Source organism: Pelobates fuscus, chromosome 5 (assembly GCF_036172605.1).
Source record: "Pelobates fuscus isolate aPelFus1 chromosome 5, aPelFus1.pri, whole genome shotgun sequence".
Taxonomy (NCBI): Eukaryota; Metazoa; Chordata; class Amphibia; order Anura; family Pelobatidae; genus Pelobates; species Pelobates fuscus.
This window is the reverse complement of record NC_086321.1, coordinates 314,231,770-314,255,947: the sequence shown is the minus strand read 5'-3', so window position 1 is coordinate 314,255,947 and position 24,178 is coordinate 314,231,770. Positions and strand designations below refer to the sequence as shown.

General features: G+C 42.0%; 1 pseudogene; it reads left to right on the top strand.

Annotated features, from left to right (window-relative positions):
* The first annotated feature begins 16,983 nt into the window (after nt 1-16,983).
* LOC134612227 (uncharacterized) lies at nt 16,984-23,490 on the top strand (annotated as a pseudogene).
* Nucleotides 23,491-24,178: the final 688 nt, after the last annotated feature.

Below are 24,178 nucleotides of genomic sequence, written 5' to 3'. Positions count from 1 at the left end.
TCATTTCAAACTAAATGAATTGCAGTTTACAAAGAGATAATTAGAAGTATAGATCAGGGTGTTGCAGTGGATGTGACCTACTTGGAGTTTGACAAGCCATTTGATAGGTCTCTCACAATGTATTCTCCTATGGGGAAGGCCTAATGCTCCTGTGGAACTTGTCGAGCATGCACATCAGGTTCCCCCTTGGGTCTGACATCGGAGGGTTCAGAGACAGAACCAGTGCCATGGCCTTGGAATACGGTGAGTGTTTAAAAGGTGTTTAACCCTTTAATTGCCACAGGGTGGGGCAGGGCTAGAGGTGGGGGTTTAGTATGGCAGAGGAAGACTGTAATGTTAGGAATACAGCTTTCTGTCCCTTTATTAAGTTTAGTGTGGATTGAATAATTAATGCTAGTACTCAGCCACTAACAATGTGTTATCTAGATGTAATTGAGTACTAGTGAAAAGTTGTTCGGAGTCAAGTTATGTACATGCTGTGGCAGATGTGATTTTAAGCAATCTTTCAACTTTCATTATTAAAAATCATGTCACCCACTAACACTGCAACTAGTGGACAATCTTAATATATTTCCAATAACCATGTTTAAAATAAACTGAATTATGGGAGATAGAAAAGGAGAAAAGTGGAGTGGGATAGCAAAATGTGCAACAATACTCAATCACATGATATAATTATTAATACAATGGGCCTCAGTTAAAGTGTTACTTAAAGAGCAATGACCAAGCACAAGCCAGATGTCATGAGCTTGACATAGGCGTGCACAGCCTATTGCATAAGGTGGAGTGGGTCTAGTAAGGTGGGGAGTGGGTCTAGTAAGGTGGGTGGTGGGGGTAGTAAGGTGGGTGGTGGGGGTAGTAAGGTGGAGAGCGGGGCTTGTAAGGTGGGTGGTGAGTCTAGTAAGGTGGGTGGTGGGGGTTGTTAGGTGGGTGGTGGAGGTAGTGTGGTGGGGGTAGTAAGGTGGAGGCTAGTAATCCTTGCAGTTGTTTACCTCCAGGGTGCAGATAGTAAAGGTCGTCGAGAGGTCTTCAGTTGTGCAGGCTCAGGGATCAGGGCGGAAATGCTGTGAGACGGATGCCGTTCTGGTCCAGGCCTCACCCTAGCGTAACGTTGCCGTGACTCCGCCTCCGTGTGACATCACGGAACGTGCAAACGCTACATGGGAGGTCTGCTCACATAGTGAAGGATCGGATTGCGTCGTGATGAATCAATTTTGAGGCTTGATTAGGGTGTGCCCAGGCACACCCAGCACACCCCGTGCGCCCGCCTATGGAGCTTGCGTAGGTACTCCTGGCATCATAAACACTACAGTGGCTATAGTAGTTATGATGCGTGGAGTAATCCTTTTAAAAGAGATTGACTCATGGATATTCTTACATTGGCATAATATCTATCCAAAAACAATAAGCAAAGTTATTTTGCTTTTATTTCCCACACACGAGAGATGCTTGCAAGAATACGTCATAGCCGTGATTTAACCCCTTAAGGACACATGACATGTGTGACATGTCATGATTCCCTTTTATTCCAGACGTTTGGTCCTTAAGGGGTTAATATATTTGAATAAGCTTTTCAAATGATTTTTTTTCTCTTCAAAATATTATATCAAAAAATATAATAAATATATCATATATAAAATATATATTGTTATATTTTTTTAACCCCTTAAGGACACATGACGTGTGACATGTCATGATTACCCTTTATTCAAGAAGTTTGGTCCTTAAGGGGTTAAATATATTAAATCATTTGAAAGCTTTTTAATCAGGGTCAATACCTGAGTAGTTATCTTAGCCCAGGATATGTTCAACCCAAATATTAAAATATAATATCTTATTATAATATCCTTTTAAGGGAGCAATTAGATCCTCTATCTATACATATAAGCAACGTATAGCCGATAAGTAGAAAACGGCCTGATAAATACACTTTAAACTTGGACAGTGGTTGTAGAGAGGAATTCTCTGTCTTAATGTGGCGAGAAAACATTTGCCTTTGAAGCAGTTAATGAAGTTTTACGTTTGCGATAGATCTACACCTCTTATTGTTCCCAGTGATATTATTATGTATGACATGTACCAAACATTAAGTAAACAGATTTCAGGATGAAGCGGCAGACAGAGAGGCCGTATTCCGTACTATTCAGAGCAGCCGCCACTATCTGGCTGCCCTCTTCTTTGTGCTCCTTGTTCTAGGGGGCTTTTCATTTGCTTTAATGCACCATCTCTATTTATTCTGCTCCTGTAACTGTAAAATTGATTTTCTTGCAACAAGACGCTCGTTTTTCACTACTGAACACATCCAAATGCTCCAGTGTGAGACACTTCCAATTTTTAATTAGTTTCTTTTCTACCGTCTGCCTTCCTGAGCAGGCATGTGGAACTAGAACAGGAAAGTCAGTGGAAAGATAAAACACAAAAGATGACAAAAGTGATGTTTTTTTGTTGATTTTAGTCATAAACTGCAACCTGGGCAAAATAATAAAATAAAATATACACTCCAGATGGAAACAAATATGTATCATTACAGTAAAATCACCCCACAGCATGTATTTATTAATATTTTAAATACCATCCCATTCTTTGGAACTATACCGCAAATGAGGCTTATGAGAAGAGTACAAATGGGATTTGTGTGATTCTTGCAAAAACATATATAAAGTTTTTACTGTTCCGCGCACAATAAAAATATGTGTGTGTTTTGTCAGTAGGCCCGTATGCTCGGGAGAATATATCATATTGGATTTCTTTAATCTAGCACATACTGACAAAAAATAAATAAAAAAAATTGCAGTGTCGTTGGACACACGCTCTTTAAGGCTGATTAAATTATTCAAATAGTTTAGCTAATTATTATTAGCTTGTTCCCTGACATCAGCTCTGAGCCGATTATTAGCTAGGGGATGCAGCACACTTTGTAAAGTGAAGGGAAACAATAAAACGAGGACTCATCTCTAAAGGCAGGATAAATAATTAGGGTAAAGGATAGCTGACCTAGAGTCATTCTTTATGCTAGTGGGCAAAACACTCCAGCTAGCTACACACAATTACATGCAGTTAGATTTTTTCTACCATTAATAAGCTGCAACAATTTATTCTTAAATGTATTTTAGTTGATGTAAAGTTAATTTATCTATTCAGAAAACGAAAATAACCGTTTGTTAATGAGTTTTCCCAAGATTTAAAAATATAATTAATGGTTACTTTCTAGACCTTGGCAATAACAGACTGCTTAAGAAGAATTTGGTACTGTGTTAACTTTGGATTAAACAGGATAGAAAAGTAATAAGGTAAGAGACTTCTGCCATCTGTAGTCACACTCATTTTTACAAAAATAAGGATATAGATTGTGACATGAGGGGTTTACCAGCTAGAGATGTATAATGATTGGCAACACTGGGAATTAGTGTGAAGAGGTTTTTTTAAATCAAATAAATCAGATCTTCTAGATTGCAAGCTTGTGAGCAGAGCCATGATTTTTTATTTGTCTCTATAAAATGGGCCATTGTAACAACATATAATTAAAGGGACAATGTAGGCACTAAAACCGTTTCATCTTATTGAAAAGGTTTTAGTGTCAGGAGTCCCCTGGCACTGTCATTCCATGAAGTTTTAAAGGGACACTATAGCATTAGGAATACAAACCTGTATTCGTATCGCAAGAGTGTCCTATTGTATGATTAGTTATTCCCCCCTTCCCGGTTTGTGACAGATGTGCATTAAAATGCTTCTCATAGGAAAGTAATTAATTCAATGCTTTCTTAGGAATTGGATTTTGATACAGGACCAAGTTTTACTTGTTTTTTGTAGAGTAAGCGTCTCCACTTGTTCTCAGGTCGACAGTCTCGAGAGTTGTTAAACCTTGCAATGTAAATATAGCAATGTTTTACATTCCAGGGGGAAAAACTGCACTACACCCAGACCACTTTATTAAGCTGAAGTGGTCTGGGTGACTTTAGTGGTCCTTCAAACCATTTTCAAGTAATTTAAGACTAAGTGAGGGTCCCCTTGCAACCCATGTGTCAGACTCCGGACCCATTGGAGGTGTGGCTAAAGCAGAGATTACACACTTCCTTGTAGCCAAACTGATTCTTATCTGCAATGGCACTGTGAGAGACTGAATGTAGTCCGTTGAAACCCTCAGCCAATCACAACAGGCCTTTGCTGCTTTTTAGCCCAATGCTAATGCTTCTTATTACCCCAAGCAGCCAGAGGGGATGGCCTGCAGGGGACTCTTATTTAGCATTAAACCATTAAAAACTGTTTGTTTCTGAATTAAAGACAGAAGCATGGTCTCCAGACACTATAACCACCCCACCTTGTTAGTTTATACTACAAATGTATTTTTCCTACAATAGCAGCAGAAAAAAAAAGTTTTATTTGTGAAGACAAGTTTTGCAGCACAAATAACAGGAAAACAAATTAAAACCACCAATAATTTCTGCATCTGGTATTCACAGGTCATCTGCTGAATTTGTGTTTGTACAAGAGAGGGTGGGAAGATATGATTCATGCATATGTCTGACTTCAAGGGTTCGTTCTACTCCACTCTTTTACTAAATGTGCTATTTACTGAGTTCATTGAAGGCCAGATTCCAAACTTGAAAAGACAAAAATTACTCTGTTCTATATACCCACAATGTATCTCTCTTACTAATGTGCAGTCATACGGTGTCAAAATATTTTTGAATAGTAAAGATAAATAAAATGTGTTTCTTACCACAAGCTAGTTTCTTCTCAATTTCAGAACTTGAACATACCTTATATATAAAAGGACAGTTAATAATTAGAGGTTCAACCTTTCAACAATCACGGAGAGAATTCACTTTCAATACATTTTTACAGACTTTTGTGGCCTGTAAATCATTTACATTAATATATTTAAGCTATGACTTCATATATTGTATAATTCTAACTTAAACAAAAAAAGAAAGAAGAAAAAGGTTTTTCAGTGGATTTAATTAAATTTTAGGGCTAAAATCTGCCAGTTGGCAAGGTGTCGCAAACGATTTAGAATATTTAGTACAACTACCTGTTTGTGTTAAGCTTGTTAGAGTATAATTGGTATACTCATTTTAAACACACATATGTCATTAATGAAATGTTATTTCACAGAGGAGAATCTCTCAGAAATTTATATCACCCTTTATAAAACACAAGAGTGTGACTTGCTTTTAAACCTTAATCCATGCCTTGAAGAAAGATTCTGTAGAAACAGAGCAATTAAAACCAGATGCTGTCTGGACCAATCTGGAACATGCAGCCTCAGCAGGCATTTCTTTGGACTGCACGGTTACACAGAATTTCTGCAAACCGATCCTTTTTTTAATAATCTGTTTTATGGCATTTAAGATAGGTTTTAAAGTAAATTCAACATACAACCAAAGAAAATGTGTTGATCATTGTAAATCAAAGCAGAATAGTTAGTAAATGTCATTTTTTCCATGTCAAATACAGACGTTTCCTCTATGAATATACAACTGAGAAAAATGTACAGTTTGCTTTGAGGAGTTAGCAGAATCAATTTTTTTTTTTTTTTAACATAAAATGTACCAAACCATGGCAGGTAAGTCTGAAAGAGAATAGTGCAGTGATGGCAAACCATGGGCACGAGATGGCTAAGCTTAAAGGCTGGCTGAGCATCATGGGAAACTTACCTCAGAAACATACAGTGTGCCATTGCTAAGGTTACATAAAATTAGGACTGCTTGCCAAAAAACATACTTTAAGACACAGATGTTAATCAAAGGTGAGGATTTTTACTCTTGTAGATGTAACAAGAGAATATCACAAATCTTCTGATCTCCGCCATGTGTCATATGCTTCTACCGAGATATATCACTGCTAGGAAAGAGGGCAAAAAAGTTTACCAGTAGTAACATTGTACAGTGTTCTCCCCATATTATGCATCGAAGGCTGTCCTGTTTGCTTAATTCAGTGGCAGAGATCATTACTTTTTGTAACTATTTCCAAAAATACCTCAGTAAGTTTATATTGTTCATCACAGAGAGAAAGAAAGTGTTTCTGCCTTGTCAATCGCATGCCTCCTGTCACTCACACCAAAATTCTCCTTCAAGTTGTCATAGAGAGACTGGGGGGATTATGCCCAGGCTCTGTCCAGAAATCATTCATGTGGAACGCATGCTTGACTAGCGGAACCGCTGCTGTGAGAGAGCGCTTCGGAGACCCTCTTTTCCCACCTTCCTTAGACAATCCTGTATTGTTTGGCTGCAGTCTTAGTGATCCCTGTCCCGGCACACTGACTGACATTGCTTTGAGGTTCCTAGACCTACTTTGAATTTCTAAAATCTTTCAGGAAGTCCCCATGGGTGTCTTGTGCCACAGAGCTGTTCCTGCCTGGATTTTTCATAATTCCAGGCTTAAATGTCCCAGCTCAGTCCCCCCCCCCTCCCTTTCTCAAACTCTTGTTCTCTGCGATTACTCAACCATTTCTCAAGCAATATGAAAGGGGAACTAGTGGGATGAGATGAAAGTTAGCTAAACTTTCATGGCTTTGAGGTCATCATGCCCTTCTCTTAAATCAACAAAGACAAAATGTGATGTTCCTTAAAGTGATAATCTGTGTGTAAGGATTTCTTAGGAAAATATTTCAGCTGCACTTCATAGCTTGAATTGTCCGTAGTACTTTTGAATTTGCAATGGATAGTAAAAGCCAATACAATGGCAAAATGGGAAGAGAATGATGGTGTCAAATTAATGCTACAAACCCAAATGACATGAATTTCATTAGCCCCTAACAAAAAATACTTTGTGATATCAATTTATCCTTTTAAAGCTGAAATGTTTGCCCTAAAATCCAGCCAAAAAAACCCACAAACTACAAAAAGTATAGTATGATGGTAAGTATGTAAGTATAAAGTGAGAAAAGATAGAAAAGAAAAAAGTTTTTACATCCCATCAATTAAAACTATCAAATAATATGCAAAAAAAACTTCACAAAACTAAAAAACACACTTATTTGTAATCTAGGAAACTAAATAAAATGTGTAAACATGTATACATTGCATAGCAATAAACAAAAGAATGATTTACATTTCAAGAACTAATCCCCATAGATATCTTGCAACGTTCTTACAACAGCACACACCATGCTGGCCCAGAGCTTATTGATTATTAACCAGAGTTATCTGCTCTGCCGCTGGCACTTGTCAGAAACATGTCTTTGTCCGTCAGAGCATCTCCTCTCAATGGAGGTTAAGCATGAATTAATTACAAGTTCATCACATTTAACCTCCTTTATAGCTCTCCAATGCATCTCACCAAAATCTGTCTTTTTTGTGTGACTTTAGGTATCTCCTAGGTATGAATTAAGGGTGTACATTTCATTGACTGACAGAACAACTGAGTCTTTAATGCATTGTTTATCATTAACAGTGTCTTGTACTTTGTAATCTGATTATTCACAATAACATCTAGTATGATTCCAAGCAAAACACTGGATTTTGTTTTTAAGCATTATTAACATGCACTGTTCTAAAAGCAAATCTGCTGTGTGTGCATTTTCAAGTATTTTGGTAAACTTCCCGTAGGTGATATCCTCTGCTCTTGAGAAAAATATTGGAAAAAAGTTTAAACAAATTTCCACCAACCAATGGCTACTTCAGGCAACTTTACCATGATCACTTGCAGTAGAGACTCATTCAGTGTTTGTGTGGGGTGAAATGATTTGCAATAATTTGCACCAAGATTCTTTTTTTTTTGAGGAGAGGATGGTAAGCCAAAAATTATGGGAAAAAATAGTGTCTCTGTAATAGGTTTCAGTTCTTCAGGCCCCACCACCCTAATTTGTAGCTGTTTGGAGAAGCTTCTTGAGAGCCTCGAGGCATGACAAAAAAATTGAGGCAGGTTTAAAATGTGCCCTATTACAGCAGTGTTTGCATATGCCTAGTCTACTTTAAGAATTAATTTCAGTAAATTCCAAAGAGTTGTCTCCCTATTGAGGGGGATCATTGGCTCATATCACCATCAGGTGGGGTTACAGTGCCCACATAGGAGTCTACTCATCTCTGTGTATTTTATAAGTATATTTGTGTTGTGCAAAGCCATGTGTATTGTATATCTATTTCACTCAGCTATGTTTGTTTTAGGGTTATCTCTGTATTAAACTCAGCTATGCGTATTTTATAGATACAGTATGTCACAAAAGTGAGTACACCCCTCACATTTTGTAAATATCTTATTATATCTTTTCATGTGACGTCACTGAAGAAATTACAGTCTGCTACAATATAAAATACTAAGTGTACAGTCTGTTTAACAGTGTAAATTTGGTGTCGGTGTCCCCTCAAAATAACTCAACACACAGCCATTAATGTCTAAACCGTTGGCAGCAAAAGTGAGTGGTGTACTCACTTTTGTGAGATACTGTATCTTTATGTAATGCCCAGCTCAGTTTGTTTTACCGTGGACTGATGAACAGCAAGGCTTTTGGAGATACTTTTATAACCCTTTCAAGCTTTATGCAAGTCAACAATTCTTAATCATAGTTCTTCTGAGAGCTCTTTTGTGCAAGGCATCATTCACATCAGGCAATGCTTCTTGTACAAAGCAAACCCAGAACTGGTGTGTGTTTTTTATAGGGCAGGGCTGGGCAGCTGTAACCAACACCTCCAATCTCATCTCATTGATTGGACTCCAATTAGCTCTTGGAGATGGCATTAGTCTAGGGGTTCACATACTTTTTCCACCTGCACTGTGAATGTTTACATGGTGTGTTCAATAAAAACATGGCAACATTCCATTCTTTGTGTGTTATTAGTTTAAGCAGACTGTGATTGTCTATTGGTGTGACTTAGATGATGATCAGATCACATTTTATGACCAATTTGTGCAGAAATCCATATCATTCCAAAGGGTTCACATACTTTTTCTTGCAACTGTACATCAGGGACTGGTTGGTAGTCCAGTAGGGTAGGGGACATTCCCAAACAAGGTGGCAGGCTGGGAGGCACATCTGCAACATAAATTAGAAATTGTAGGGTAAATTGTGTAAGTCTCACTGGGACCATCTACCATCTCAAAATCAATGTACTAACAGATTCCCAATGCGTTATAAATTTCAAAGTGATTTTCATGTTGGAAGTTGCTTTTGTCCAGACAGACAACAAGAAGGTTTTCCCATTGTAACATTAAAGATCATTTCTCATCTAAATTAAGATGTAAAAGTGATAGGTAGCATTCTGACAATAGCTTAAATTTTGGCGGTCGACCAGTGCACATAGAGCTCAAGTAGGGTAAGGTCGAGATCTGAGGGAGGTACAAGAAAAGATCTTTGGCAAGTAATGCAAAACCGGAGCTTAATTCTGTGAATTGTTTAATGGTAGTAGACGATAACACTTCACTCACTTTAGAGAGACCATGGGAGAGCCAGTGGGTTATGTTTAGCTCCTGAAAGAAGTATAATAGAGAAGTGAAATAGGAACAAGTAGACCCTGTTGTTCTTCAATAACAAATTTGGCAACCATGTCTTCCAGGTGGTTAGTGTGTGCCTAGTTTTGGGTATGATTGTGTGGACTTGTGATTGGTATGTTCTAGGAAGCCAGATAATTTGACCCATTTTGTAAGGTTTTGGATATCCTTTTCCATTGTGAACCACAACTGTCATTCTAGTATTGTTTATCATGAAAAAAGCAGAGGCGTGGGCCAAAATCGAGGAAGCAAATTCCAGATCTCCTGTCCTCAGATCGGCTCTCAAAACACTGTGAGAAATTTAGTGGATCTTCATATCCAAATGCAGGTTTTAAGCAGGTGTTAAATAATTTTAAGCAAAGAGGTTGATATAGGGTGTGGTATAATTCGAGTACAGGTAGAGTATAAGGGGTTAGTATTTATTTTAATAGTTTGGATGTGACTCATCCATGATATGTCTTTATGGGTCAACTTGTGTCTTTATTTTTGTTGTGAGTTTTACATAATTTTAGTGCTATGTTTATATTTAAATCTGTTGGTATGTGAGATTTTTAGTTCTTTACTTGAAGGAGAATCTACATTGTAGAGCAGAAACTTCTGTACAAGTCAAATTAACAGACATCACATCTTTACTATGTTATTGTTGTAATATGGAACCATAGGCATCTAAAATTTGCATTAAGGAAGCTAGTGAGGTGTATGGATGTGCTAGGGACATTATTATGTCATCGGTAAAAAGAGTGTGTTTGTTTGGGGCCCTGATGTCGTGGGGATACCCACTATTATGCAGCAGCATTTGATTTAAAAAAAAAAAAAAATAAGAGTTACATTTCCAAAATAAAAACAGCACTGACACCTGTTGGGTACAATTAGTTATTGTGAAAGATTCTGACAGGAAACCAGAGTTGAAAAATGTTGTGGAGGGGGTCGAGAACAGACTCAAAATCGCTTTATTATCTGGTACTAGAAACCTACATTTACCCAAGGTGCCATGCATGTATATCCAATTCAATATACCAAATGCCTTTTCAGCATCCAAGGTTAGAAATAATCCCTGTAATTTGTCCCTGTGCATTATGTCTAGTAAATTGTAGATTATACTAGCTTCAGTGTAACTATAATCTTAATTTTATTAATGACAGGAGGCGAATATTTGCTTAAGTCTCTCTTTACTAGAACTCCACAGCAGCACGTTAACATAGAGAGAAATACACCAATCACAAAAAAGTAAGGAATCCATAAAAGGTTCCTCCCAACCAACTATTTCCTCTTTCACGCTGCGACAAAATAAAGTACATAAACAATACACCACTAATAAAAATAACAAAAGAAACAAAAAAACATTACGATGAATGCCATCCTGAAATTGAAAACATGGAACCAGTGGATGAAATCTTGACCTTTATCCTGCAGAAAAATCGGATCTAAGAACTGTAGCCGAACCATTAAACTGAAACGAGATAAACGAGTCGAAAGCACAGATTAGTGAATGAAATGTACTGAGAAAACATGAATCCCCATCATCAATTACTGACAGTAATATATCCCAGATAAACACCCAACTCCCCAAAGAACGTTACCAGACCGAACAATCCTAGCCCAGGAGACCAGGCGAATAAACAGAAGGTCAGTCAAAATTAACAAACAAACAAGGGGAGGGAAACTGTCAGGGAAATATTCGCCTCCTGTCATTAATAAAATTAAGATTATAGTTACACTAAAGCTAGTATAATCTACAATTTTATATCATGACAGGAGGCTTCATATTTGCTGTTTTAACGCTCCGACAGCAAAGCAAAAGAAGCATGATCCAATGGTCTAAAATAGAATTGGCGAAAGGTATGCTCTCAGGACCAGTCCGCTGAATGCATGATGTCCTGAAGGGAAGCGTCCACCATAAAAGCTCCAGAAGCTGCCGCGCCTCTAACTGAATGTGCCACGAAGGTCGAATTCACCCCCGCCAACGTCAATAACCATCTTATCCACCGAGCCAGGGTAGGAGACGAGACCGGTTTGAGGGGTCTGACAAATTAAATCAACAACTGGCCGGAATGAGAAGAATGAAGCGGAGCGGTAATCGCCACATAACGAGCTAGAGCCTTCGCCACACAGAGTTTTGGCGAATCACGGAAATAAGGGTAAAAAAAACCCGTCAAATTCGACTTGGTACGTCTAACAACCATGAAAGTGATCCCTTACGGAGAAAGGGAAAAAGCGTTGACATCGAAGGCCCGGACATCAGAAACACGTCTGAACGAGACTAGACACAGTAAGAGTGCAAATTTGGCCGAAAGCTGACGAAGGAAAAGGTCCTGATTATTAGGCCAATCCCGGAGGAACGATAAAACCGCGCGTACACTCCAGAGGGAGGAATAATTGGGCAACGGTGGTAGTGCCAGCATCATCTCCTGAAGAAGCCTGCACACTAGCGGGTCCTGGCCGATGGGAAGACCTCAAAGCGGGACATGCGCCGCCGACATAGCCAACCTCACCACATTAACCAAATGATTTGATCGCCCCAGGTCAAACAGGTGAGACAGAAAATTCGTTACAGGGCCCGTAAAGGGATCGGTATCCCGTTCCAGGCACCAACGACACCAGGAACCCCATGCTGAAAGATAGCATCTTCTCGTCCCGGGAGCCCAGGAATCCCAGAGAAGGTCTTTAGGTGACTGCGATAATGCCTTCGACATTCCAGGTTCACCTGAAAGAATCTAGGCCACCAATTGCAGGTGGCCATCTCTCACTAGGGGATGCAGATTGCGAGCATCCGAGGGGACGGCCAGAGTAGAGGATCCCGATAGGAGAGATCCAAGAGCTCCGGAAACCAGGCTTGACTCTGCCATAGAGGAGTCAGCAACACCAAGCACACACGCTGACATCGAACTTGCAGCAATACCCTGGGAATCATAGCGAACGGAGGAAATGCATACGCTCCCTGCAAAGGCCACACTTGGAGAAAAGCGTCTACTGCCGAGCACGCTGGGTCCGGGAGCCAGCTGAAGTAAGTCTCGATCTGATAGTTCATCCTGGATGCGAATAGATCCACCGTGAATGGGCCCCTCCGATTCGTGAGTTCGAGGAAGATGGGCGGAAGGAGTTTCCAAACGCTGGCGTCCCTCCAATATCTGGAGAACCAATCCGCCGTCAGGTTTCGACTCCCCCGGTAGATATTCCACCTGGAGAGTGATGTTGTGTTGGAAGCAGAAACTGTAGATCTCCTTTGTCACCTCTGATAGTGTTCGAGACTGTGCGCCCCCCAAGCGGTTGATGTACTGTACCGCTGAGACATTGTCCATCCGGAGGAGGACGCAGCAATCCGAAAGGTGATTTGCCAGGCTCCAAATCGCAAACGAACCCGCAATCAGTTCCAGGCAATTGATGTGGAACGGGAACTCCGATTCCCTTTCTGACCACGGACCCCCCATGGAACCGGTCAGGTGGCACCCCAACCCCAAAGACTCGCATCCGATTCCAACACGAAATCCGGAGTCGATCCGAAGATCGCTTTGCCGTTCCAGGTTCCAGGCCACCAGCGTAGTTTGGTCTTCACGTCCAAAGACAGGGGGATCATCTGGTTGTAGGATGGTCTCCAGCATAAAAAACTAGCCTTCAGCCGTTGCATGGCCCTGTAGTGAAGCGGGCCTGGATAGATTGTCTTTATCGAGGCCGAGAGGAGAACCACCACATGAGCTAACATTCGTAGAGGGATTCGGTCTTGCCGCAGGATCCTCCTCATTTCCTTCCGAATGTTCGCTATCTTGGGCAGAGGTAGACAAAGAACACAGTCTTTCCCATCCACTTCGAAACCCAAGAACTCCACTGTCTGGGAAGGATCGAGGGATGATTTCTCCAAATTGAGCACGAACCCCAGGCGTTCGAATAAGGAGACCGCAGAGCGCATCTGACACTTCAGTCTGGAGGGCTCCTCGCAGAAGATCAGCAAATCGTCTAGGTATACGATACAACGGACGCCCTCTGATCTAAGCCGAGCGATCACCGGCTTCAGGAGCTTGGTGAAGCACTACGGGGCCGTGCTGAGACCGAAGGGGAGACAAGTGAATTGGCATGGACTGCCATTCCAGAGGAAACAGAGGAATTTACGACATTTGTCGTCCACCGGGACGGAGAGGTAAGCGTCCTTCAGGTCCAGCCTTGTGAATTAGTCTCCTGGCCGGAGAAGGTCCCGTAGCAGATGGATGCCCTCCATCTTGAAGTGGTGGTAGACCACGAAAGCGTTCAGTTCCTGCAGGTTGATCACTGGGCGGAATTCTCCGGACTTTTTTCTTAGTAGAAAAATCGAGCTGAAAAAAAACCTCCTGTGTCTGGAGCCCATTGGACCACGCCCTTGTCGAACAGTGCCCAAATCTCTGCATCTATCAGGACCTGCTGTTCTCTTGAGATGATGGTAACCCTTGGGGGCCCAACCTGAGTCGGAGGGGATTGAAAGTCTATGACATATCCCTGAACAGTCCGAAGGACCCATGCATCCGAGGATACCTCTCGCCACCTGTCCTTGCAGTGAAACAGTCTGCCCGCATGCAATAGGGGAGAATAAGAAATGGCAGGAGTTGTTCTCACCTGAAGAGAATCTTGCATGTCCTCTTGCATGATTTCCTTGACCTCTATCTGACCTCTGTGTGTAGAAAGGCCTGGACTGGTATGAGGGAAAGAAGGATGGCCCACGGGATCTTTGGCGGCCCAAAGACCAGCTGCGGCTGGAGACACGACCCCGCTGTCGTCCAGCCCCTCCAAAAACTCGTAACGTCTGTGGCCGAAATACCCTCTTTATGGAGGTCTGGGCCTTGTCCAGGGAGGTGAACAAGTTAACATGTTGCTACAGCTCCTTCATGAACGGCTCTCCAAAAAGCAGGCCCTTAGCCAGGAACCCAATTATTTTGATCCCAGCTCCGACAGTTTGTTGTCCATCCGAAGCAGGACTGCCTTCCTGCATTCTGTGGAGAGGGCCACATTAGAATTGCCCAGCAGGCAAATAGACCGTAGAGCCCAGTCTTGCATGGTGGCCAGGTCCAGGGCCGTACCCTCCGAGTAGACCTCGTCCGCCAGCACCAACATCCTGCATAGGGGGCCCAGCATATCCAGCAGCTTATCCTGCACCAAACGGAGGCTGCGCTCCACCCCTTTCTTGGGGTCCCGACCCGTACGGGTCATGTATGTGGCTACCAGGGGATCAAATTCCGGTGTCGTGGCCACCTTATCCTGCAGCACAGGTCTGGGGCATTCTTCCCGAAGTTTCTTGCGGACCTCCCATTCAAGAGGCCTGCGGACCCAGTAGTACACAAATTGTGCTAAGTGGTCAGGCAATGACCATTCAGAGGACCTAGGGTGCCGGATGGACCGAAGGTTGAACAAAGGCTTGCCTGTAGCGTCCAGGAAGGTGTCATCCCCATCACGGCACTGGAGGCCCCTGTCGTGGATGCGTCTTCAACTTCCCAGCACCACTTGGGGTCATCTCCATGATCCTCGTCCCAAACGACTTCCTCATCTGAGGGGGACTGGTCTGCCCGCCACTCATCCAGCACGGCCATAGGTGGGGGGGTAAGGAGGCCTCCTCCCCTGTGCCCGACAAACGGCCCCGCCTGGCTGGAGAGGTCACTAACCTCGAACCTTGATGCTTCGCCGGGGCCTTACCCGGTTCAGCGTGGTTCAGGGCCTTCACCCTTCCAGTAGCGTGTTTGCGCAGTTGCCTGCTCTCGCTCCGGAGACTCTGACTCCGCAGAGTCGTCTGCCAAATGGGGGGTTCCTCTAGCACCACATTCTGGTTGTGGCTAAGGGAGGGCCCTAGCCAGGGCCTTTTCCACAGAGGGGGCCACTGCCGCATTAATCATGGCCTGCAAATTCTGCTGCTGTGTTGAAGTTTCCATTGTTCAGGAGACGAGGAAACATGACACCTAAGGAGATAGAGGACAGGTATCACTAGCAGGCAATAGGGGCAGCACCCCTAATAGTGGCAAAGGCAAGTAGTAAGCGCATGCAGGGCCCAAACGCCAGGGGTCCAGGATACGGAACCGGCACAGTCAGCGCAGGCCAAATCATGGGGCAAAGACAAAGCAGGCCAATCATAGAGGCACAGACAAAGCATGCCAGTCAAGTGAGGCACAGACAAAGCAGGCAATATTCGGTCACATGCAGATTGAATTTGAGGGCATGCAGGATTGAGTTGCAGTAGGTCAGTGAAGGGGTAAACCTTCACATGCAGGGGACAGGGTAACACTTTATTGCCCAGAAAACCAACTCCATGTAAAATAAAAATGTTTTGTTAGGATAGCAGAAGATTTTTTAGTAGTATAGTATTTAAATGAAAGAAGGAAAAAACTTGTACCAGAAGTAGGACTTATATAAAATATAAGTCCGGAACGGCACCAGCGGCAAAACAGGTACAAATCCAAACACCCCCGGCCCGACCACACGGTTGCGGGGAGGGCGGATGCCCGGGAGCAGCAGCTCCCACGTGGCCAGAGTTCCCATGTGCCCTGCTCCCTACCCATGTCACTCGAGCAGCGGAGGAAGTAAAAGGCGAGCGAAGGGATGGGCAGGGGCACAAACAGATGGCTCCCACTCGGTGGGCGAAGCCGGCGGCCGGACCCAACATGTGGGACCACCGGAGTCTTACTCCGCGGTCCCGACCGTCCACAGCACCTCAAAGGAGAAAATAGAAAAATAGTGAAAAGAAACCCTAAGTCAGAAGGAGAGAGAGTGTGGGGGGGGGAGTAGGAGAGGCAGCCATCATGGTCAATATTATTATTTTTATTTTTTTATTAAGATATAGTTTCCAGACATAAAATAACACAGAGCAAGAAAAGAAATGCAGGTCAAAATACAAATGTCCATACAAAGGGCACAAATACCATGCAACCTGTTTTCGGTAATCCCCAGAGAAAGGAAATAGCGAATCAACAAGATATAAGGCTGTATATAACCATACCCTCCATCTACCTTCACCCATAGTACAATTATTGTGTGTATATATAGGTTTAAATTAAGCTACCATAACACATATTAGCTGTCCCAAGATTACACTGCTCTCTAAATACTACATTAATATAACAGTATGATGACACATAGCAGACACCGAGGAGGCATCCGCCCCTTCGTCAGTATTATTACATAACAATAAACTTCCCCTAACTACCATCATTCTCCCATTCATGTGTATGTTTCAATAAATATTAGGTAAAATAATTAAGGAATCTATTATTACATCAGCCTCCCATCATATTCACTAATAAGCATTCTCCTGTTCAACACCATTTCTCTACATCAGTTTATCCCCTTCCATTTAGGAAAAAAGCATGTGAGAATGAGGGAAAACAGTTTAAGAGATAGTTTAAAAGAAGAAAGTGCAAGCACCGAGGGGGTAAAATGTTATACTATGTTGCTTCTCCAACTGGTTTTTAAAAGTATTCTTTACTTTCCTACATCCCAACAGAAAATGTTGATATAATATGGAAACCGCCTTTTCGGGCTCGGCGCCCCCTCAAGCACCATAGTTATACCACAATTGTGTGTAACGGAGTGGAGTCAAGGGGATCCATGCCTCTTCTCCCAACAGAGTTGCCAGATCCAGAAGATCGTCCCACTGAGTATGCAAAGAATACTGAGTATGCAAAGCTCTGGGTAAAGAGAGTGGAATGGTTTGAAAGAGATATAACAATCACAATAAAGTATTTATTTTAATCACTGCTTCTCATCCATGCCATGAGATATGTGGATAGGACCATTTATGAAGGTCATCCTGGATTTTACTCAACAGGGGCAAAAAGTTATCTTGATTAAGCTGGCCCAGGTCCATGAGCACCCAAAATACTTAATTTTCCCAACGCACCAGTGAAATTGAAAAATAAACAAAAAGGCAGCATATTCACCATATAGTCACATTCAAGACCTCACATTTAGAAAGATTAAGCTTAAAGCCCAATAGTTGTCAATAACAATCGAACTCATTAAGCATTGTAGTGTGATTTTTGGGTTCAAAACAAAGAAAATAAGATCATCGGCATAAGCTGCCACCATATGTTCTGTTCCTTTCCATACATAACCTGTGATATCAGAATTGTGATGAATTGCGAACAATGGTGGTTCCAGGGTTAAAGTGAAAAGCAAGGGACAAAAGGCATCCCTGCCGTGTTCCATTTCGGATTTGTAGTTCGGCTGTTAATGCCCCATTTACTCGTTACTATATAATGCTGAGATTCAGGTCAGCAGCATTTTGTGGCCAAGATTTTATCATACAACTCAGTGTCCACAATAAATAAGGATGTAGGCATAAAATTTGCTAGAGGAGATATGAGGAGAACACTTCTGTAGTAGAAATTTTAGAACCCTTCCAGTGTGGGCACCTATGCTTCGGTAATGAACGGATAGCCGGCAGGATTTCATCATTGTTATCAAGGCCAACAGTCATGGATGGGCTGGGATGGGGCGTGTGGGTGGGAGGCAATTGCCCCCCAGGCCACCCTAAATCATGTTAAATACAGCCGCTGTCTCTGCCTGCTAGCCTGCCACGGAAGCAGAGATAGGATCTCTTGGCCAGAGGCGGCTCTCTAATTAAGGCCTCACATTAAAAGTGGCCAGAGAGCTGCAGTGCTTCACCAATATTAACTTACTGCCGGCAGTCTTTCCCAGTACAAAAATATAATTTAAACCATCCATGCCGCTGCACTACTAATACAAGATAAGAGTTCCATCCATGCTGAGATGTAGACATATTGGTTATTTTTAAAGGAACACTGTTTACCATAACAATTTAATCTAAATGGGCGCCCCTGTATTGTATGCTAATGGGCGCCCCTGGGCACTCTGTTAACTTAATGGGTTAAAACATATCCTAGATCTTCAGGTCCCCCAGCAGGAATCAGCTTCTGAAACTGAGATTTAGATAGGTCAGAGTGCCGCGGCGTAATGGCGGCGCAGATTGGGTATAGAACACAGCTACTGATTAGCATAACATCAATATCCGTTATAAAACCAGGAAAAGGTGTGCATGGATGGTGAGCTGATTCGGTGGTGCAATGTGCCACTTGACTGGATTTTCCCCACAGGCCTAAGGCTGCCAGTCTTCCCCTGCCGACAGTTGTTCTGAAAGGTTATCTGCCACAACTGGAAGAGATATATCTTCGAGGAAGGTTTACATCTCTGCTGTGGTGGGGGTATGCATAGCTGGGTCTTGAGTGAGGTTGTACATCTATTTATAGAAAGCAGCAAACTAATTGACAATACTAGAGGTTATTTGCACTGTTGAGGTAGTGGTCAGGTAAGGAACTTTTGCTTGAATCCTCTTTACTTTAAACTTAGTAGCTAATAGTTTTCAAGCTTTGCCTTGAGAGTAGTAGGTTAAGCCTAATTTGCGCAGCCAATACTCCATGTGGTATAAATGCGCTGTTGAATTTGTGGGTGCAAGTGAAAATTTGAGTAATGAGTGACTTGGATGGATTGCTTTTGTTCTGGCATGGCAGACACTCTTGACGTTGATGCAGGGGACGAAATTTGTCATTCTAAGCTTTTTCATGGAGTGACAATGTTTGATAAGAGAATCTTAAATAACAGGTTTATGAGCTGACAGGAACAGAGGCTAGTTTGTACATGTTATTCTGGAAGTAGTCAAAGAGATTCTTGAAGAAACGATCAACAGGGACTTGACTCCAAGAACCTTTTTCCCGGTCAGAATATTTGACTGAAATTTGTATGAGTAAAGAAGCGTAATCAGACCATTTAGTGGACTTCAGGTAACCCAACTAGTTACCTTCGCTATTTTCCCTCTCAGCCAGACTGGAACCTTGTGTGATTATAACTTGTATTTCCGCAGTAACTAGGCGAGACATAGTTCTGGGAGTCATCTGGTTTATTCAGGCAAAACATGCTTCATTTCTACACAGATCCCCAGCATGGGGTCTCCATACAAGAATATTACAAGCCACTCCCTGGTGTCCCTGTGTCTGGAAGATAATTTAGTCAAGGAACTGTAACTCAGTTATCTCTCAGTAACAGGGAAACATACAAAACATATTTATAATCCCCCAAAGTACCCCGAATATTCACAGGAACCCCACATGTTTTATACCCCCAGAGAGCTTGGATTTGAACGTCCAAGTTGACCAAATAGCGCTCAAATACATTCAGTAGAAGAGAATCGCCACCGTGGTAAAGTTCTGACCGGTCCAGGTTTGGGAGTTCCTGTATGAATACTGTTGAAGGTTTGCCTATGCTTTCAGGGAGCAAATGCTACTCCTGGTTGATGGTATCTTTCTCCCGAAGAGTGCTCTCCTAGCTGGTCAGATAGCGATAGAGTTTCCAGTTGTTCCCTAGGTCATGCATTCAAACATGGTTCCAGGCACTCGACGATCATGTCCCATTAGCTGTGTTCGGGAGACAAAATGACTGCCATTCCTTAAACCACATGCGTTCGGTTATGCAAAATTGCAGCCACCCAAGGGAAGCACTAATTACTTGGTTCCTTTGCAGTTAACACGTAAGGGGGTGGTCGGTATTCAGGTGTTATTACAAGTTGCAGGCGGTCCCTGTTCAGGAGCCGAACCAGGTGGGTTCAGGTAGGATAACTCCCGAACGTAGTAAAGTTTCTATCAGTCCTAAAAAGTGGTATGTTATGCCACAGACGATGTGGTAAGGCCTAGTTCAGTGGATTTGCAGTTTGCAAGGTCATGAGTTCAGACAAAGAGAGTTTGACTCTGGAGTATTTTTGTGAGTGGAGGAGGAAAATAGGAGGATGTCCCCTTGGATACACTACACATAGGATTTGAGTAGTGGGTGGTTTATAGAGATTATATTCAGTATCCACCAAGGGATCCAGATGAAGTTAATCATGCAGCCTTTTTGCATAGCTTTAATCTTAGCTAAGCTTTTGAAAAGAAATTGCAGTTAGTTGGAATTCAGAGCATACAGAATAACTAATAGGAGAGGTTTAGTTAGAGAAGACCCACAAGAAATATGGGGCTACCATCATTGTGATTATGTGTAGCTTTTAATGTGAATGAACCATCTCTGTGTATAAGAATAAAGGTTCCAAAGCTCTTGGATGGGGAATGGGTTTAGCACAGGATAGGGAGCAGATTATAGTTTCAGCAGTTTAGATTTACAAAGGTGAGTCTGTTGAAGACATCACAACACAGGAACCTGTAGTCTTTTATGTAGGAAGTAGACTGAGATGGTAGCCATAGAGATAGTGGAACAAAGAGCAGCAAGGGGAACGTGGCAGGACCCCATGGACCAGGAGAGTAGTTATATAAAGAGAGTAGTTAAGGGAGTAGAGGAAAGAGAAGGATGACAGAAGGATTTCCAAGGTGACAGGAAAGAAAATTAGCAAGAATAGTAAAACTGAATTCCAAACTACGAGGACAGGACTTACTAATGTCGCTAACCCTACAAAAGAACTGATGGATGCAGGGGAATAGCATGTTGATTACCAGAATATGTAGACTAGGACTTTAAAAGGGGTTGGAGATATTAACTGTGAAGTAGGGGCCCCAAGTGTAAGAGAGTTTTAACATAGCAAGAGAGCCATGCAATCCCTTATATAATCACTTGGGGTAGGGATGTAAGAATGCATGGTGCATTTGGGTCAAATAAAGTGAAGCCTTAGCAAAGGTGCTAATAGGGAATTCTTTAAGAGTAGAAATATCAAAGACGGTGGTGCATCACTCTTGTGGGGAATAATAGCACACATCAAGAACACTGGACCTTAATCCTCACACAATACATCATAGCTAGAACATGTGAAAACAAGAAACAATCCATAGTATCATGATATATAGGCGGTGATAAGTGCATCAAAAGCAATAATTATCAAGATTACAACCCAGGTAACATAAAAATTATGCAATTTGCCTCAACTCAATGTCCGAGTGAGGTTCTGTTTTGTTTTTTTATTGTTTTATGTGTTTTTTTATGTTTTCCTTTTTTTGTGTTAATATATATAAAATACATAATTTTATGACTGTTTTAATAATCATTTTTTTTTTTAAATGAAAAACCGACACCAGTCTAAACTGAAACCTCATTTAACATATCTGCCCAAATTGGCATCACCGGAGAATGGAAGTAAAGAGCCAATAGCTTTCCTTCATCAATGTAAGCCATAGCCCTCCAGTCAGTAATATCTTTGCGGATAGAGAATTAGCAGATGCCAGATCCATGTCTTCCCCAGATAAGCCCCAGAGCCTGGATGGTGATAAGGCCCGCCTTGAGCAAATTCAGAGCCACAACAGTCCCATTTAACGAGAGAAGAAGTCTGAGGGGGATAAGCCTAGTAGCATGCCACCCTACTGTTGTATAGGGACTGTGCCACCAGCACAAATGTCTTCATTTACGCAGTTGTTGCGGGAGATAAATCAGAGAGTAATGCAATGGTGGAGAAAAGATCAGGAAGCTGCTTTAGGTTTTTGGAGCTCGCAGAAAACTGCCACCTTCTTTTGACTTGTAATAATGAATCCTCATTATCACATCACGGACTGAGTCCTTGGGTAGGCCTCGGGGCTTGGGAATTCTGTGAGCATGGTCAATAATCACTCTGCAATAATATGGACAATAGCTTTAAACAGGGACCATAGAAAATTGTGTAGACCCTTGTTACAGAAATATAACATTTTTGCTGTGCATTTTGTAAATGGTATATGTGCAACTATGATCAGTCTCCCTCCTCCCCCAATTATGCTCAAATAACTCTTTTGAGTAAAGCAATACTTCCAATGTATGCCTTTGCTAGTATCTTGTGAAGTTACAGTGCCATATACAAGACCTGACTATTTCAGTTTTTACAGTCGGAATTTTAGATAAAGTTGTTGCGACTGTAGTGGTAGAGGTTTTTCCAGGGTGAGGTTGCTAGCCCCACGGCCCAACTCTCCTCCTTTTTTATCTGGGCTTGGAACCGGCAATGGCAGAAGAAGATCAACCTGATCATACTGGTCATCAGTGAAACCAGGTGGACACAAGCAGGACAGAGGAGACTGATGACATGAAAGTTGTTGCTGTGGTCTGGGTAGGAAGAGAGTGACGCACCCCACACAAAGCGAGTAGGCTTTATGTTGTCCAAGCAAAAAAGGCCCTGATTGGATGGGAGGCGCATGGCCCCAGAATCATCACAGCATTCTTCAGAACCAAGCAGAAGAAGGTTAAGCTCAACATCATCCAGAGTTACGTTTCAACCAATGATTCTGATGAAGAAAAGGATGGGTTTTACAATAGACTGCAGAAAATCGTAGAGACATTCCGAGCCAGAGACATCGTCATCCTTATGGGAGACTTCAACGCCAAAATTGGACCCGACAACACAGGATATGAACAAGTCATGGGGATACACGGACTGGGAGTGATGAACGATAATGGGGAGAGATTTGCGGAATTGTGTGTGCTCAACAACCTGGTCATTGGAGGTAGCATCTTTCCTCACAAGCAGATCCACAAAAACACCTGGGTATCACCGAATAGTGTGACAGAGAACCAGATTGACCATCACCTAGTAGTAGCCAGCATGCAGTTGAAGTTAAAGAAGAATTGGAGGGAAACAACGCAGTGTAGAGTGAAGTATGATGTCAGCCGCTTAAGGATCACCAGCGTCAGGGAGGAGTTTGGACTTCAGTTGAAGAACAAGTTTGAGGTGCTACATGAGCTGCACAAGAAAGAGGAAAGACTCGGTGTACAGGCCAGCTGGCAGACAATAAAAGAGACACTGAGAACAGCCTGTAAAGAAGTTGTCAGAGCAAATAAACATCACCACAAAGAGTGGATCACAGCTGAGACCTTGGGCAAGATAGAAGAGAGAAAACAGAAGAAGGTGGCAGTAAACAACAGCAGGACTAGGGCAGAAAAAGGCAAGGTCCAAGTGGAATACGCAGAAGACCACATAGATGGACTGGCAGCTGAAGCAGAACAGCATACAACGGCAACATTAAACAGCTGTACGACATGACTAAGAAACTGTCTGGGAAGTACAGCAAGCCAGAACGACCTGTCAAGGACAAGGAGGGAAAGGTCATCACAGAACTAGGATGGGTCAATGTCTCATTTTTGGGGCATTTTAGCAGTTAAATAATTTAAATTATCCCGTGAAGGCCTACCATTATTGAAAGCCGACACTTCAGAGTATCTCATATAATGTATATTGTGACTTAAAAACATTTTTTCATCAGTTTATGTCAATTTTTGATGATATTTTTGGGGGTTTTGTTTTACATACACATTGCATTTTTGCTGGGTATTTTATAAATATGATGAGTGCCACTGTGACAAACCACCTCAAAGTGTGCTAAAGTACTAGGGTTATTCTGTAAGAATCCAAAGTAATTTCAAAGTGAATTTTAAATTCAAGGACAAAGTAATCAGACTGGAAGCATCCCTGACTTGACCTTTATAACACCTTCCTAAACCGCAAACACTTAAACGTTCTAAGTGGTCGGCTGGTTGGCTCAAGAAATTAGAATATTGTGCAAAAGTTAAATTTATTTCAGTAATGCAACGTAAACGGGGAAACTAATATATGAGATAGACGCATTACATGCAAAGCAAGATAGTTCAAGCCGTGACTTGTCAAAAGTGCGATGATTATTAATAAAATAAATAAACTTTTGCACTATATTCTAATTTTTCGAGTTTCACCTCTATGTTCGACTCTATTTATCTGAGGAAAGTGGCGTACGGTGGGAACAAACTCCCAAACAAGACACTGGGTGAACTTACGCACAAACTGTTTATTCGTTTATTTTGTTGGATTTTGTAC